The sequence below is a fragment of the Sceloporus undulatus genome, chromosome 5 (genome assembly GCF_019175285.1).
Source record: "Sceloporus undulatus isolate JIND9_A2432 ecotype Alabama chromosome 5, SceUnd_v1.1, whole genome shotgun sequence".
Taxonomy (NCBI): Eukaryota; Metazoa; Chordata; class Lepidosauria; order Squamata; family Phrynosomatidae; genus Sceloporus; species Sceloporus undulatus.
This window is the reverse complement of record NC_056526.1, coordinates 164358276-164374714: the sequence shown is the minus strand read 5'-3', so window position 1 is coordinate 164374714 and position 16439 is coordinate 164358276.

The following is a 16439-nucleotide window of genomic DNA, read 5'->3' as shown; positions in this document are numbered from 1 at the left end:
AAATCAACCAAAGGGAAATGTTAGTAAAAGATATTTAGAAAAGAAATTCTCCAGCCACAGTTCTTCCTAAACGGTTTCAGAATTCCCCCACCATTCCCACTCACAAATGGACATATATTTTTTTACATTCCTGTGAGCCCGTTTTTTGCAAAGCATAATTTGTAAGAAACAGAAATTCCTGTTCTGAATTTTTTAAAATCCATAGAGAAGCCAAGATACTTTCTGTGTGAGAAGATTTATTTATTTCATTTCATTTCATTTGTATGCTGCCTTTCTCCCTGGAGGGTGTGGGTGTGTTTAAGTACCCATGGTGTACTTAAATGACAACTAAAATTTTAATTCTGACTCCTAACAGGAAATCTCAAGCAACTCCATTCTAACCACATAGTTCAAATTACTCCATTGTGTGACGTTTTATTTTACAGCACTTTGCTTTAACTTTATAACAAATTGTTTGCCCTTTCACAAAGTTGTATGACAAAACTTAATTTATCATTTAGCTTACACAAATCCTTAATATGTAGATGGCGGTGTGATAACAATTCCTACATGTATAAAATTTTAGGCAACAAATAATCAAAGATATCCTAGAAATTAGTAGAAAGTGCTGATCAAATCCTTGACTAGTCGTCTTTGCATGGAGAAACAGTGACATCTAGTGGCTATAAAATAGACTATATAAATCTGCCTTAAATGTATAATTGCTTAATCCGTTCCGGAATCCCCAGCGAATTAGAAATATTGTGGATATTCAAGGCCCACTGGTTATAATGGTGGCATGCTCCCATGTGCACCACTGCATGCTTGCCATTGGCACCCGCACCATGTTGTCCCTCTTCACTTGCCATCCTCGAAGGACCAAAACCGTGGAATCCAAGTCTGTGAATGGGCAGAGATGAGTGTATATACATCCAAAATCCACAAAACAGTGATACCCATTTTAAGCCAATTAAAATGCACAAAATACATGTTGCAAGCATTTGTTTCAGGCAAAGGTGTTAAAATAATGCAGAAGAAATAAAAAATATATATGATGATGTTAGAATCATAGGCCTACATCCTGTAAAGATACTGTTGTTCAGTTAAGATGGCATGGAGGTATATCCATTAGGCAGGCCACTACTCCTTCTGGTCAAGTGGCTTCTGGGAGACAAAAAATAGTAAAGTCAAGGAAATAAAATTTAAACTCCATTAGCAACACACACCAAAAAAAGATAGTTACTTTGATATCTAGCCTTTCTCTGTCCTTGCGAGGCTACCAGCCATGGCTGCAAAGAGCTTTAGACAGATTATATTTGAAATTTACCATTTATATTTAGTATTTAATACTGACTTTCTGGGGGGAAAGTGATGTAGTTTGGTGAGACACCAGCCCCCTTTGACAGAGAAGGCTAAAGTCCCTGTAAAACTACAAACCCCAGAATTCTATAGGATTCCATAGGTTGGAGCTACAGTACTTAATGCAATGTTAAACTGTATTATTTCTACAGTGTATATGTACTCAAAGACTTTTTAAAATTCAGTCTTCCTTTTGAGGACTGAATACTACTTTAAAAGAAAGGACCTTTAATGGGGCGCTCCAGCAAAACTGGCAAAAATAAACAAGACAAACCAAACCAAATGCTGGAAATGCAAAAACACTATAGCATCTTGGTACTACATGTGGTGGAACCGTCCCCAGGTAAAAAAAAAGTTCTGGTCACAAATTCACGTAACAATCTGTAAGTTACTAAAAACAAATTACCAGAAACTTCCAGAAATGTATCTTTTAAATATGCGAAATGAAACCAAGAATAAAGCAGTGAAAACGAAGTAGAGAAAAATACTATATATGGTTTTGGCAGCAAGACTACTCCATACTCAGAACTGGAAATAAAAAAAATATTCCATCTGTTGATGACTGATTAATAAAAATAACAGAAATCGTAGAAATGGACAAATTAGCCCATTGGCAAAACAGAATGTTGTCAGAAGGAACAGAAAAAGAATGGAAAGCAATCCTAGATTTTTATACAAAGAGATGGAGATGAACAAATAACATAACCAAAACTCTCTCTCTCACATACACACACACACACACAAATTACTAACAACACAATGTCGAAAAATTTAACAAATCAGGCTGTATACTGAAGAAACAAAAAACAAATAATTGGGGAAAAAACAAAGTAGACAATATTAAAAAAAATAAGTCACTTTCAGCAGGAACACAATGAGGAGGATTATCCACAGTTAAATAAAATGTCTTACCGCTGCCAAAGAATTCAGTCTTCATTTGGGCTGCATACTGGTGTTATCTCCTCAAAACCGCCATCTGGGTACAGCCTAGCTCCAATGCTGGTCCCTGAACTCACTTTGGCAGCCATATTTCAAAGTTGGGAGCTTTTGGGTTTTATTCAAAGTAATAAAAATAAATTTTAAAATAAATTAGGAAATACAACCCCCTGCCATGCAGGAATACACAATCAAAGCACCCTTGACAGATGGTCAAACAGCCTCTGTCTTAAAACCTCAAAAGAAGGGGATTCCACCTGAGGGATAATGATAATATAAAAACACTGAGGAAATACAGTACAATTCCTGTATCTATTAGACTGATGCCTGTTGTTTCACTTAACTCACATCCCCAACCCCCCCCCCCCAAATATGTTATTTCAATGCATTTTCTAGGTCCTCTGTGGTCAACGTACCCTGGAAGTGATTCATTTCAATAGGGCTTGCTGTTACTGTATCTGTGGTTTCACATTTCTGGAGTAAGTCTGGGAACATTTCCCTCACAGATATGGGGATTGTACTACACTTTTATTACATCAACTAAATGGAAGGTCCACATGATTGTTACCTATGCTGTATAACAAATAACGTTGCATTTGGGAACTCCTCGTTTCAAATTATGTATGAGAAGGGGATTCAATGCACTTTCCAGCCAAAGAAGCAATTGTTCAACATTTATACAACAAGTTGCACACAGAACAGTTTACCCACAAAGTGGTCTACCCACCTTGAATCCCACTGTGGGAGAAAAGCAGGATATAATAATAATAAATAAAAGCTTTATTTCTAGCCCGCCTTTCCAGAGATCAAGGCGGGTTACAATGGTAGATTTTGCAATCCAACAACATACAATTTACAATAAAAACATTGTCAGAAATTTACAATTACATTATATAAAACATTATATAAAACAACAACAATAACATGTTGAGAATGTAATTGTGTGTGTGTGTGTGTGTGTGTGTGTGTGTGTGTGTGTGTGTGACTAGGGGGGAAATTAGGATTGATAAGAGAATGACCAGAGTTTGAAACATTTCTGTTAAATGCTTCTGAAAAACAGTGTTTATAAACAACTTTTGAATGTAATTAAGAGTTGTTTGATCCAGCATGGTGTAGTGGTTTGAGGGCTGGACTATGACTTTGGTGACCATGATTCAAAGCCCTGCTCAGCCATGAAAACCTACCCAGTAACAATGAGGATGTCTCACTTTCTCAGCCTCAGAAAAAGGCAAACACAACCCCTCTCCCTGAACAAATCTTGCCAAGAAACCTCCATGATAGGGTAGGCTTAGGGTCGCCATATGTCAGAAATGACCTAAAGGCACACAACAGCACAAGCATTGTTACTTCTTATAGCAATACAGATACTTCACTCCTAGCCATTATGTTGCTTTTGAAATTGGCCTTGTGTCACCCATGTTATTGACAAAAAGTAGCTAGTTGCAGGAAATTACATTAGTTGGAACCCTATTTGACCTGTTACATTACATAACTTTACATATACCTAGCTACATAGCAGAGGTGCTAAGAAACTTCTTTACAGAATTGCAAAGAAACTTGAGGGGCTAAGAAACTCCTTTAGAGAACTGCAAACAAGACATAGCCAAGAGTGCTCAATGCACATTGGGACCAATGTGATGCAATGTCCTGATGTGCATCAGTTCCATTGTGCATTAGTCACTTTGCTTGCCTCTGCTATGTAATAATATAACAGCAGTCTTCTGCTGCATATGGATGTTACAGAACTGGCCAATTCTAATTCCCGCAGATAAGTCCACTTACAAAGATGTAAAACTCCAACAGGATTCTGGCCATTGTTTGTAACCTATTCATTCTGAGCTGTTTTCTAGGCCTTTATGAAGACAAAAAGAATTGTGATTTATGAAGAGATAAGAAATTATGGTATACACCTCTTTGCTTATCTGCTCACTTACCTACATTTTAAATTGTCTGACTCTAGATACTCTGACAGGTTGCTCCAAGTAATACAGTGCTAGTTAAATTAGAAGCAGGATCCACCCAGTGGATGCTGTTAGGTTTGCAGCTAACATTGTGTGACCAGGAACTCTAGGTGGAGCTCTACATCATTTTACAATGCAAATTTACACACATACACGCAAACACACACTGCTTTAGGGAAAAAGTGCCCAGAAGCCAATATAACTTATTTTCAGGTATGTTTGCATACTGTAGGATTGCAGACTTACCTAAGAATTACTGTCTGATTTATTCCCAGGTAAAGCTACACCCATATGTGCACTGAAATAGAAATAAGTGCCATTGAAGATTTGTTGTTGTTTTTATTGTTGTTAACTGCTGTCAAGTCAACTTTGACTTATGGTGACCCTATGAATGAGAGACCTCCAAGTCACCCTGTTATCAACACCCCTGCTCAAGATGTGTAGATTTAGGGTCGTAGCTTCCTTGATTGAGTTTGTCCATCTGTAATGTGGTCTTCCCCTTCTGCTGCCTTCTACCTTCTGGCGTGACTTGAGTTTTAATGGCTGGTGTCAGATATTGCATTCAAGCCATCCAAATGGATGTATCTTTCATAGATGTCAACAAAGTTACATTCATTTCTGCTTGATGATTAATGCTTTTCCTTGAACTCTTTGAGTTAACAGATTCGCACAGGGTTTGTTACAGAGAAGGAAAATGCAAAATGCTTTTAATTTTCGTAACCGCATCATAATTTTTGTGACTTCTTCACCACCCGCTAATAAACATAATTGTTGTCGTTTTCCACTTACGATGACCCTAAGGCAAACCTATCATGGGGGGTTCTTGGCAAGTTTCTTCAGAGGGGGTTTGTAATTGCCATCCTCTGAGGCTGAGTGTGACTTGCCCAAAGTCATCCAGTGGGTTTACATGGTTGAGCCAGGATTTAAACACTGATCTTTAGAGTCATAGAACCCAAACAATCACACCACACTACCTCCCAATAAGCATAATACACCAACAAATAAGGAATATATATTGAGGAGCAGGCATGTTGGCCAAATAGCAATGTACAAAAATCCACAAAACAACGATACCATTATTCAATCAACCAGAATGCACAAAATACATGGTGTGAACTCCATCGGCTTCATCATCAGGCAAAGGTGTTAAAAATCGTACAGGAGAGAGGGAGAAATGAGTGTTAGTCACTGGCCCACATTTTGTCAAGATGTTGTTGGTGTGTTTCTCTGTGTTGAGATGGTTTGGAGGAATATCTATGCTGGCAGGCCCTTCCTTCTTCTGGCCACATGGCACTGGGAATAAAGCATTCCAGAGTCCATGAGATAAAATCTGAATTCCATTAGCAATAGGATTTCCTTTCTCTTTAGGATTCCTTTAATGTTTACATTAAAACCCAGGGCAGATTAACCACCCCACTGACATGGCAGCAGTCGGCCACCACTACATTTAGTTTGAATCATCTATCTATGTTAGAGAATTATCTATGCTCTCCATTCATGGTGACCGGATGACCTCCTTTTCCATGACATGTCTTACATTTCAGCCTTCTGTCCAGGAGGAATGCCAAAACATCCTCCATTTTGAGCATGTCTATGAAATATTTTGTAGTGTTTTTCATTTTTCTTGAATGTCATATATTTTGTGGTGCTTTGTCCTTCTTTATGGTTAGGACATATGGTCACTCTGTCTCCACTAAAACCAATGTCATTTGAACAGACCATCTGCACTCAGCTGAAGGATCTGGAAAAGTGGTTTTGTTTCGTTTTGTTTTGTTTTGTTTGTTTTAATGACAAACCCCTAAGCAGCATGGTGATGTAGATTATCATACTGTTCTTAAATAGTGGGATAGAAGGGGGATTGTAAGTGTAATCGCAGGATTTTACCACACAACCTCAGGACTAGGCCGTAGGTATCCTGTAGTCAATCTGTGCTTCTGCCGGTGCTTTTAATGAATGGTAAAATCCTGTGGATAGCTGTCAATTGCGCAGTTAACCACTTATTGAAGTATGTGCCATGGGTCATTCCAGGATAATTCAGAGAGAAGGGAATTTATACCAGTTTCACTGCACACAGACACACACAGACACACACACACACACACACACGCCCCATTCCCAAAGAAGTCAAGACTGAGGAGGAAATCATTTCATCTTGGCAGGAGAAAGGGGATTTAAACTGGTTTCACTGCACACATACCTCATTCCCAATGAAGTCAAGATTTTTACTCCTGAGGAACAATCATTTTAACTTTGGCAGGAGAAGGGGATTTAAACTCATGTGCCATTCCCAATAAAAGTAAGATTTCTTACTGCTGAGGAGGCAATCATTTCATCTTGGGCAGGAGAAAGAGGATTTAAACTGGTTTCACTGCACATCCCCCACTCCTAATGAAGGCTAGACTACTTATTTACTTAATCTTGAATAGCTGATGAGTAAATAGAACAGCAGTGTGATAAGATGCATTGGCAATCTATTATCAACCTATTATCAATTTGCAATTGCATGTAATGTGAAAAGAACTGTTGCTGATTCAGGCGTTTAAAAAACCGCAACTATATAGGGAGAGCAGCTTCATGCAATAATCTCCATAGTCTCAAAAAGATAACAAACTCTGCTCAGATGCACTTTTGAATGAACATCCCATTTACCCTAGGAAGGAGCAACAAGAAGGACTCAAAGAACATGCATCCAATGACATTGATCAACTGAGACTTGTTCCCATACTCCTGTAGTCTTTTAAGTCCCCTCTTTCAGTTTAAAGGATTAGCTGCTGCATGGCAATTTTTCCTTTCACCTGGCAGTTCAATGGAGCCATGGATATAAGGACCAAGTCAGCATCAGTGCCTGAAGAACTGAACATGCAGTGGATGGCTATGTGACAGTGACTGGTTGCCTCGCCGCTCTTCCATGAAAACAGGATAAGCCCCCTTCCTCTCCTTCAAACTGCTTTAATTTTTTTTTAAAAGGACCACTCTGTGCAATAAATTAGTTGGTGTGACCATTAGTACAGCTGAGTAAGTACCCTTTGGCTAAAAATGCCCTTTTTACCATGTTACCCAGTATGTTGAAGGAAGCACAAGGCTGATGCAGCATTATTGTAACAATGCTCCGGGATCCAGCATGAGGCCTCTGAAAGAAAGCTGCAAGAGTAAGGGAGTTTACTTCCTTTGCCATTGCAAAAAGATACTGTAAATGTGCTGTTGCAGGGGCAAGAAAGGGATGGACATTACCCTTTAATGTTTAAAGTAGGCCAGGCAAAATGTTTATTTGTTTGGAAGCACTTTTTACATCAAATGCAGGCATGTATATATAACAAACACATACTGCAAGAGAAGCAACAGGATGAAATTTGTCCTGTTGGTCTAAGAAGCTGGCGTGACTATTAAGACTGTTCACATAGTTCTGGGCACTAGAAATGGAAACAATCTTTGAAAATATTTTTTAAAACATTTTTAAAAGAATCCCTGATGGAGTAAAATACTGAGAAACTGAATTTCAGGAAACCCAGATGAGAAGAATCATAGATGGGTGAGAATCAGCACAATTCAGGACTTATCCTGCATGAAAACTGCCAGTGGTATTTGTGTGTGTGTGTGTCTGTCTGTCTGTCTGTCTGTCTGTCTGTGTTGTGTGTGTGTGTGCAGAAAGTAGCATTTTTCGGCACAGAAAATATTTCTATGCAGAAAATAAATTTACGGCACAGGAAACGGCACTATTTGCACAGAAAACATGAGCATAAAACCTGGTTTTCTGCACACACAAAAATCGTATTTGCCCAGAATAAGTCCCATATTGTGAATACTCATGTATTATTTATGTTATTAATTACAATATTTATATTCCACTCTATATCCAGATATCTTAGGGTAGTGTACAATTAAACCAATAGTCTTCAAAATCTGTGCCATTTTCTATGACTTTCTAGCAGTGAGGAAAAAAGTGGTAAAATTACTCATTCTTGCCTAGAAGAACCTAAATTTATGAAGATTTGCATCCCTAATGGGCACTTGAATAATTAAGTTTAAAAAATTCTTTCTTCCCACTCCACTCCCTGATTCTTCTTCTTTTGGCTTATAAAGTGGCTTACAGGTTACAACTAAAAACATACAAAGAGTGGACATTAAAATGAAATTAAGTTTTTCTGCAAATTAATCAGCTTTGCACTCTGATAATGTGAATTGGGCACTTTGTTACATTTTTTAAATATACATTTTCATTGCATCTTTGTCAGTTACAACTGATCTGAGAGAACCAGTATAGGATGGTGTTTAAAGTGCTAGACATGGAACAGCAAGACCCAAGTTCAAATCTCTGCTTGGTTCTAGAACTTACCATGTGATCATGGGCCAACAACACCTCTAGTGAACCTACTTTACAGGGTTGCTGTGGCGATTAAAAGGGAAGTGAAGCCATAAAAAGTGGCCATTTACATTCCTAGTGCAGTACGAAGAAAAGAATAATAACAATCATATCAAGTGGTATGATTCCAGTGGTATTCTCATCAAAAATTATTTTCTGCTATCAATTTTTCACCAATGGCTAAAGACTACAGATCCATAAAAAGATCCCAGGAGGCCCTTGAGAGTGTGCCTTCCAATTCATATGGCAAGACGCAGAGGTAAAGGACAAACAGCAGTAATTGATTCCCTTCAGAAATACAGAATAAATATTTTATTATAACTAGGAAACAGTGTATCATCACTTTCTTTGCTATATTTGACTTTTCATAAAATGTACCTGCTAAGCAATTCACCAATGCTAGCATGTCTGTTCTCCAACTTAATGGTTGTTTGTTAACGCTGGTTAAGATAATGATAAATATCTGTACTTTTTACATTTGTAGTCCCTCTTACTCATTAATTGCATCCGCCTAATGGCAATCATATGTCTACATATCTACCAAGTGAGGCAACTATCCAGGTATCTAATGAGAAAGACACAGTGAGAGAGACTCTTTGTGAAACATGAGGGCTAGAGCTGGGGCTTATATTTATATCTGATTTCATAGTCCCAGGGTACTTGTTGCTATCCTGCAGTCTTCCCATGGAATTGACAATAGGATTTTAGAATGACTGGTGGTTTTGACTTTGGAGTGACAACATATTAATTAGATTTGAGACAACCCCTGGATGGTTAGATAGGAAGGGGTGAATAGTGACACAGCCAAGTGTGAAAAGGAATTATGGCCTCAGTCCCTATAGCAAGAGGATACGCAGAAAGCCTGAGGAAGGTTGGAGGATACATTAAGCCTGTATTTAATGCTATCTAGGTCTTCCGCATGTCTTCGGACCATCATGGCTTTCCCATGTGAAAATTCCTAGTGTTCCAAAAGTCATTGTGACCTCTTAAAAACATGTCTGACTCTAGATATCAAAATATGAAAATATGAAACCCCATATACCGAGAGCTGTGTAGCATATGCTAACAATCTCTTACTCCTTTCCCTCACCTTGTGACACCACTTGCATCTTGCTCTTCATGCCACTTCTCTTGCTCCTTGCAACCTGCCACTGCAACTCTTACTCTCCCATCCTTTCTTTCCCCTTTCTTCCTTGCTTCACTCTTCTTTTCCTCCTACTCACTTTCTAACCAGGGTTTCTCAACACAGGGTTCCCTGGAACTCTATGGGTCTCTAAGAGGTCATTGTGGATGCTGCAAGAGATTGCATTTTTGAGCTGTATTTTTTTAATGTAGGCCTTCCCTGAGATCTGAAATTATTTAAAGGGTTCCTCCAAGATAAAAAGGTTGAGGAAGGCTGTTCCCATGCACCTTGTCCTCAAAATGAGCCCCTCATTCTGTTTCTTGCATTACACCACACATATTGCTCTCTGTCATCTCCCCCACTTCTTTCCTCACCTCACCTCATGCCCTTGCAGTATATCCCTTCCTTGCTTCTTGAACTCTGCCATTTTCACTGCTTGCTCGCTCTTCCCTCATGCCTAAAATTCCCAGATGGACCTGTTTTTTGTTGAACAATTTGGCCATAGTGCCTTCATATTTTGCCTCCTATCTCTACAAGAGGTAGATACTTTTTATATATATAATTTAAACTTGAAATCTATGCCAGATAATGGTTGAAAAGGACAGCAGGTGGCATGCATAGAACTCAGATAATACCCAACCAAACCAGTTATATGGTAACCCTACAACCACCCCTGCCTCAATAGGTCACATGCTTTGACAGGTTTGGTAAAGGTGTAGCTATTAGTTTGGAAGTAAAAGATTCAGTTAGTTAAATCCATACCGTCTCTCATATGCATTCCTGCAATCAGTTCAAACTTGAACTTTCTCCTCCAAGTGTCAGATGCGGTTATTCAAAAATAAACAGCAAAGTGTATAGAATTCCTGGGTGTGATTCACAAATATGTTATGCAAATGATCCACCCCTTCTCTTCCTTCCAAAGACCTAGCAGATCCCTGACATACCTGGAATCTGGTTTGTCAGAAGTGTGGACCTAGTTTTAGTCGCCATTAAAGTCACTGACTCTGATGACTGTAAGATCAGCAGGTAGATAGTTTAAGGCCCAAGTGCTGTGGGCATAGTGAGTTCCCATCATTAGTCCCAGCTTCTGCCATCCTAGCAGTTCAAAAGCATGTAAAAGTACAAGTAGATAAATAGGTACCAATTCGATGGGACGGTAACAGCGTTCTGTGCAGTCATCCTGGCCACTTGACCATGGAGTTGTCTTTGCTGGCTCTTTGCCAAAGAAACAGATATCAGCACCACCCCCTACAGTTGGACACAACTTGACAACCTTGTCAAAGGAGAAATCTTTATCTTTAATTTTTAGAGATAGTATGTGACTCGTGCAAGATTATGGAGGATTAAAGGATACATAACTAGACAGCACAATCACAAATAAATGGGATGTGGGGCTTTGGCTGAGGGCAAACAAGGACTGAGGGCTAGACTAGAGATGTAGTCAAAGATCACAGAATGGGGTGAAGAAATAAATGAGTGTGTTACTTGTCTACCAAACACAATAGTGTAGCTCCAGGTTTGCTGCAGCTTGCTTTGTTCAGGTGGGATTATGTCAGTGCAGGGTTGCTGACCATACTATTTATTTTAGGTTTCATGTATGTTCTATACTCTCCAGCATTTTATAGTTGAAAACCATTACACATGTGGCCAGGCAACATCAGAGAGTAATCAAGTACATTAGTACATTAATGAGATGAAGCAGTTCACTTTTGCCTGAGACAACTGGGAAGGGCAAGACTTCATTCCCTCCCTCCTCCTGTTGAGTTGACTGGGAACTTCTTTCGCACTTTGGACTTCGCAGACATTGAAGTAATCTAAGGACAATGGAGAAAGGTGGGAGAAGGAGAGAGAAACTGAACCTTTTTAGAAGCAGCTGAAAAAGTGGGATGGTAGAGTACAGAAAGAATCAGGACTGTATCTGCCATACCAGGAGACAGGGGCATCATTATGGGGGCTTGGGTGTGTGTGCCACACCAGGTGACCCCCTAAGTCAGGGTGACACCACTGCTTCCTAAATGTCTGCCTTTGGGCAGAAAAGGGCTGTGGTGTTCACCTGTGTCCCTTTAAAATGCTGGAGCTGGAGTACAAATAATACAAAATCAATTTCTAAGGATTCTGTATGGGGTGGTATGGGAGGAGGTCAATGAGGGAGTGATAACAGGTGACACCATGAGTTACCACACCAGGTGATGCCAACTCTAGTGATGCCTCTGCCAGGATAGTTGGAGAATATGCAATTCTGGCAAGACCACTGACTTCTGTGTCAGTGGACAATAAGTCCACCCTGGGTTTTAGTCCAAACATTAGATCAGCTATCCAATATACTGAACCATACATGCAAAATACGTTCAGCATCTTGGAAAGTACCTTTCAAGTTCAGGCTAAAACCCAGAATAGCTTCACCTCCCCCATTGACATGGATACCACCAGATACCATTGAGGTGTGGAAAATTAAACAAAACACTATCTCAAGTTTAAGTTGTAGTTCCAAAAAGCAGCACTGCCAAGTTTTGATCACAATATTTCCAATTGTAAACATACCTTTTTGCATAGCATTACCAAATTAATTTTAAATTATGTGTGGAAGAGGGAATATTGACAGGTACAGTTTGCATGACAACTTACCATCTCCATCAGGGCTAGCTCAAGAAGAAGAGTGTGTTTTTATTTGTCTGTATTTTATATTTATGTATTTTTCTTGCTGTAACCCGCCCGGATTCCTTGTGATTGGGTGGGCTATAAATCAATCAATCAATTATTATTATTATTATTAGTAGTAGTAGTAGTAGTAGTATTACCCTTGTGGAAATTCCTTTTTCTATACAACTATCAAAGATACAAGAGAACTGACATCTTTTTAATGTGGCTGAACTGTTTTTAAAAAGATTTATGAAAGCATGTTTCAAACAAGCATGGTACATCTTTCAAAGGAAAGGCTGAGAAAATTATTGGTACACGATGAGAAGGATAACCTAGAAATATTCTGTCTTCTAGTGACAAGAATCTCATATTTTGGCAGTATTAACCCAAAAGTGTTTTAGCTGACAAGCCTACATTGCTTGATACAGTTAAATAATTGATGCATTTCGGGAATCATGTTGTTCTGATGGTAAATTTGCAAAATAAAATATTAATCAAGTAAACAGTTCATTCTGATTCAGCTCTGAGAATTTTAAGATATATCAAATGTCACTGTAAATTGTTTTGGTACAAAAAAAAGTCTGATATCCTAAGTTTTCACAAACAAAGGGGTTTCTTTTAAAGTTATTTTTGTTGCTTTTATTTTAGATTTCATATGAAAAAGCATAATAAAGAAACATGACACTTAAAGCAGAACTGAAAGATGTAGTCTAGGAGCCAAGTAACCAAGCCTGGCTCTACAGTATAAGCCTTGGAAATGGTGAACCTTCACACAGAAATTTTTATCAGAGAATTAAATATTTTCATAATAAAGGTCCACATGGTCTAACAGAAAGCCAGAAAGATACCTCCACAGATAACATGTGGAAATGTGATATAGGTGACCTTGGGAAAAAGAATGTAGCTGCTTGTGACAAGAAATACACATACACATATTGGTTGAATGAAATGACTTTCTCCTTTACCAGAGTCATATCATTCTGTGCATTCCTGCTGAATAATTTAAAATTAATAATAATAATAATAATAATAATAATAATAAATTTTATTTGTATTTTCCCTCCTCTCCCGGGTGGATCGAGGCGGGATTGCAACCTATCTTAAAATGCAATACAAACAATCAATAAAATACATAAAATTACAGTTAAAATCAAAATTTACAAGCAACAGTGAAGCAAAGATGTTCTCATCATAATCAAGGAGGTGGAGCTATATCTCACATAAGATCAGGTGGGTATGCTCGCCAGAAGAGATACGTCTTAACTGCCCTCCTGAAAGTCTCCAAGGAGGTAGTATGACGGATCTCTTCCGGGAGACTGTTCCACAATTTTGGAGCGGCTATTGTAAAAGTTCTTTGGGAAGTTGAAATGAGTTTGTTTTTAGTTCTAGTAGATTCTTCCCGGTTGTTCTCAGAGTGCAAGGCGGATTATATAGGGAGATGCGTTCCCATAAGTAACTCGGGCCCAAGCCATGTAGGACTTTAAAGGTGATAACCAACACCTTGTATTGTGCCCGGAAGCAAATTGGGAGCCAGTGAAGATCTTTTAAAATTGGTGTTATGTGGTCAAACCTTGAAGAACCGGTGACCAACCTGGCTCCCACGTTTTGTACTAATTGAAGCTTCCGAACTTGGTACAAAGGTAGCCCCATGCAAAGCACATTACAAAAATCAAGGCAAGAGATTACCAGAGCGTGTACTACAGCTTCAAGGTCCTTTCAGTCCCAGGTAGGGACGCAGTTGGTATATCAACCGAAGTTGGTACCAAGCACTTCTGGCCGTCGCATCTACTTGAGATGACAAACGTAGAGACGGATCCAGAAGTACTCCCAAACTGCAAACTTCATCCTTCAAGGGATGTGTGACCCCATCCAGGACTTGTTGACAAATCTCCATCCCTGGACTTGGGAAACCTATCGCAAGTACCTCCGTTTTCTCTGGATTCAGTCTGAGTTTGTTTTCCCTCATCCAGCCCATTACCGACCCAAAGCAGGCATCCAGAGGGGAGATGTCATCCTTAGTCACTGCCTCAGTCAGAGACATAGAGAAGCATATTTGGGTGTCCCAGAGTCTAATCCAACACTCTGCCCACTACACTATGTTGACTTTCTTTTCTTATGGTTTAGTGTGCAACTGATGAAGCAGTCATTTGCACTAGAGTGCATTTCCCAGTTTATCTTTTGAGCCACTTGGACTAGTGCAATTAAGCAGAATATGCTTACAATAGCGTTCAAATTCCAGAAGCTTTCAAATTCTGACCAAATTTGCCAAAAGAAGCTATACCAATGATGCGGGAAAGTTCCCAAAGCGGAGATGTTTTAAGGGTAGCTCTCTTTCTCCTGATGATGAAACAAGATAGATATAAGCATTTGTACAACATTCCAGCTAAGATGTACATGTGTGTGCTCTAAAATGAAACACTATTGATTGTCTGGCCAAGAATACAAAGGCATTAGCTGGAAAGGCCCATCCTAGTCAAAATCTTGTCGCCAGCATGGATTAAGCATTCAAAGTACTGAATCTACCCAAACAGGATTCTTTCTCTTCTAGAATGTCATCCTGCGGTTGGCAAAAAAACCCAAAACATTACAGTGGAAATGCCATTGGTGTTAAATTTCACCTTTGGGGCAAGGGTGATCAGCTTAAGGCTTCTATGACGTCTTTCTTAAGTGGGCCCTTGTCTGAGACATTACTATCTTTCTGTTAAACCAAGTATTGGATAATGTCTCTCAGGAAGTTCAGATGGATACACTTTGTTTGAAAGACTTCAGTTGCGCCCAGCTTGCCACCACTGCCACCTTCTCCTCTTCAGCCTCTCATGTATGACAACAGCAGTGGCCCAAGCCTGCTTCTCCCTCTCACCCATGCCAGCCTTATAACAGAAGGCTGGGTAGCTGCAATGGCACCAGTAGGGTTGGCATCACCTGGTGCGATAATTCATGGTGTGGCTGTTCCCTGCCCATTGACCTCCTCCCATACCACCCCATACAGATTCCTAAGTAAAATTCTGGTACTAATGTTACTCATAAATTGTAATTCCTGTATATCTGCTTTTGGCCAGAGTGGACCTGGGTCGCTCTCTCGTGCTTATCTGCCCAGCCCTGTGTGTCTCACTGTCTCTCTCACACACACACATTCGCACAACCCCTTTCTTTCTCCTGTGGCTGACACACAACCTCCTCCTCCCAGTGGCTTCACTAGGGTTGGTGTCATCCGGTGTGGTAACTCATGGTGTCAACTTCCCCACCATTGACACTCTTTTTCTGCCAGAAGACAGATGTTTCGGAGAACAGTGGTGCCGCACCTTCTTATGGTGTCACCTGGTGCGGTCTATACCCCTTTAATGATGCCACTGGACACAACAACACAAACAGCAACAACAAGTCAGAAATGACTTGAAGGCACACAACAACAACAGCAACTGTCCTATGGTCTTCTTCTCTTTCTCTAGAATTGTTGTCTTTTCTAAGGATCTCTGGAACAAAAAGTGGGAACAGCCACCTCACTCTCTTCCTTCCAGGGTGACTGGATGTCCTCCTTTTTCAGGACACGTCCTCCATTCCCACCATCGGTCCAGGAAGAATTCCAAAACGTCCTCCATTTTGAGCAGGACTAAGAAGCATGAATTTACGTTCCTGTGAGTGGTTTTAGCTTTTTCTTTTGTCATGCCCTGCATGCTTTCTTGGACGTCCTCCATTTCGCAGTGCCTTGTCCTCCTTTGCAGTTAGGACAGCTGGTCAACATCTGGTCACACTCTCTCAGCCTCAGAGGATGGCAGTGGCAGTCCCACTCTGAAGAAGCCTGCCAAGAAAACCTGAGGATGGGGTCACAGTGAGTGAGAAACGACTTGAAGGCACACAATAACAACAACAACAGAAAATATAAAATAAATAAATAAATAAATAAATAAAGATGGTCTTTTCTTTAAAAGGGGGGCTGAGGAACAAAAGGCGGGAAGGGCTGCCTGCCTCCCTCCCTCTCTCTCTCTCTCTGCGTCCCTGTTATGCTCTCTCTCTCACAGACACGCGTCCACACATTCCCACGTGGGGGTGGCTGACACGCAACGCCCTCCTCCTCCTCCTC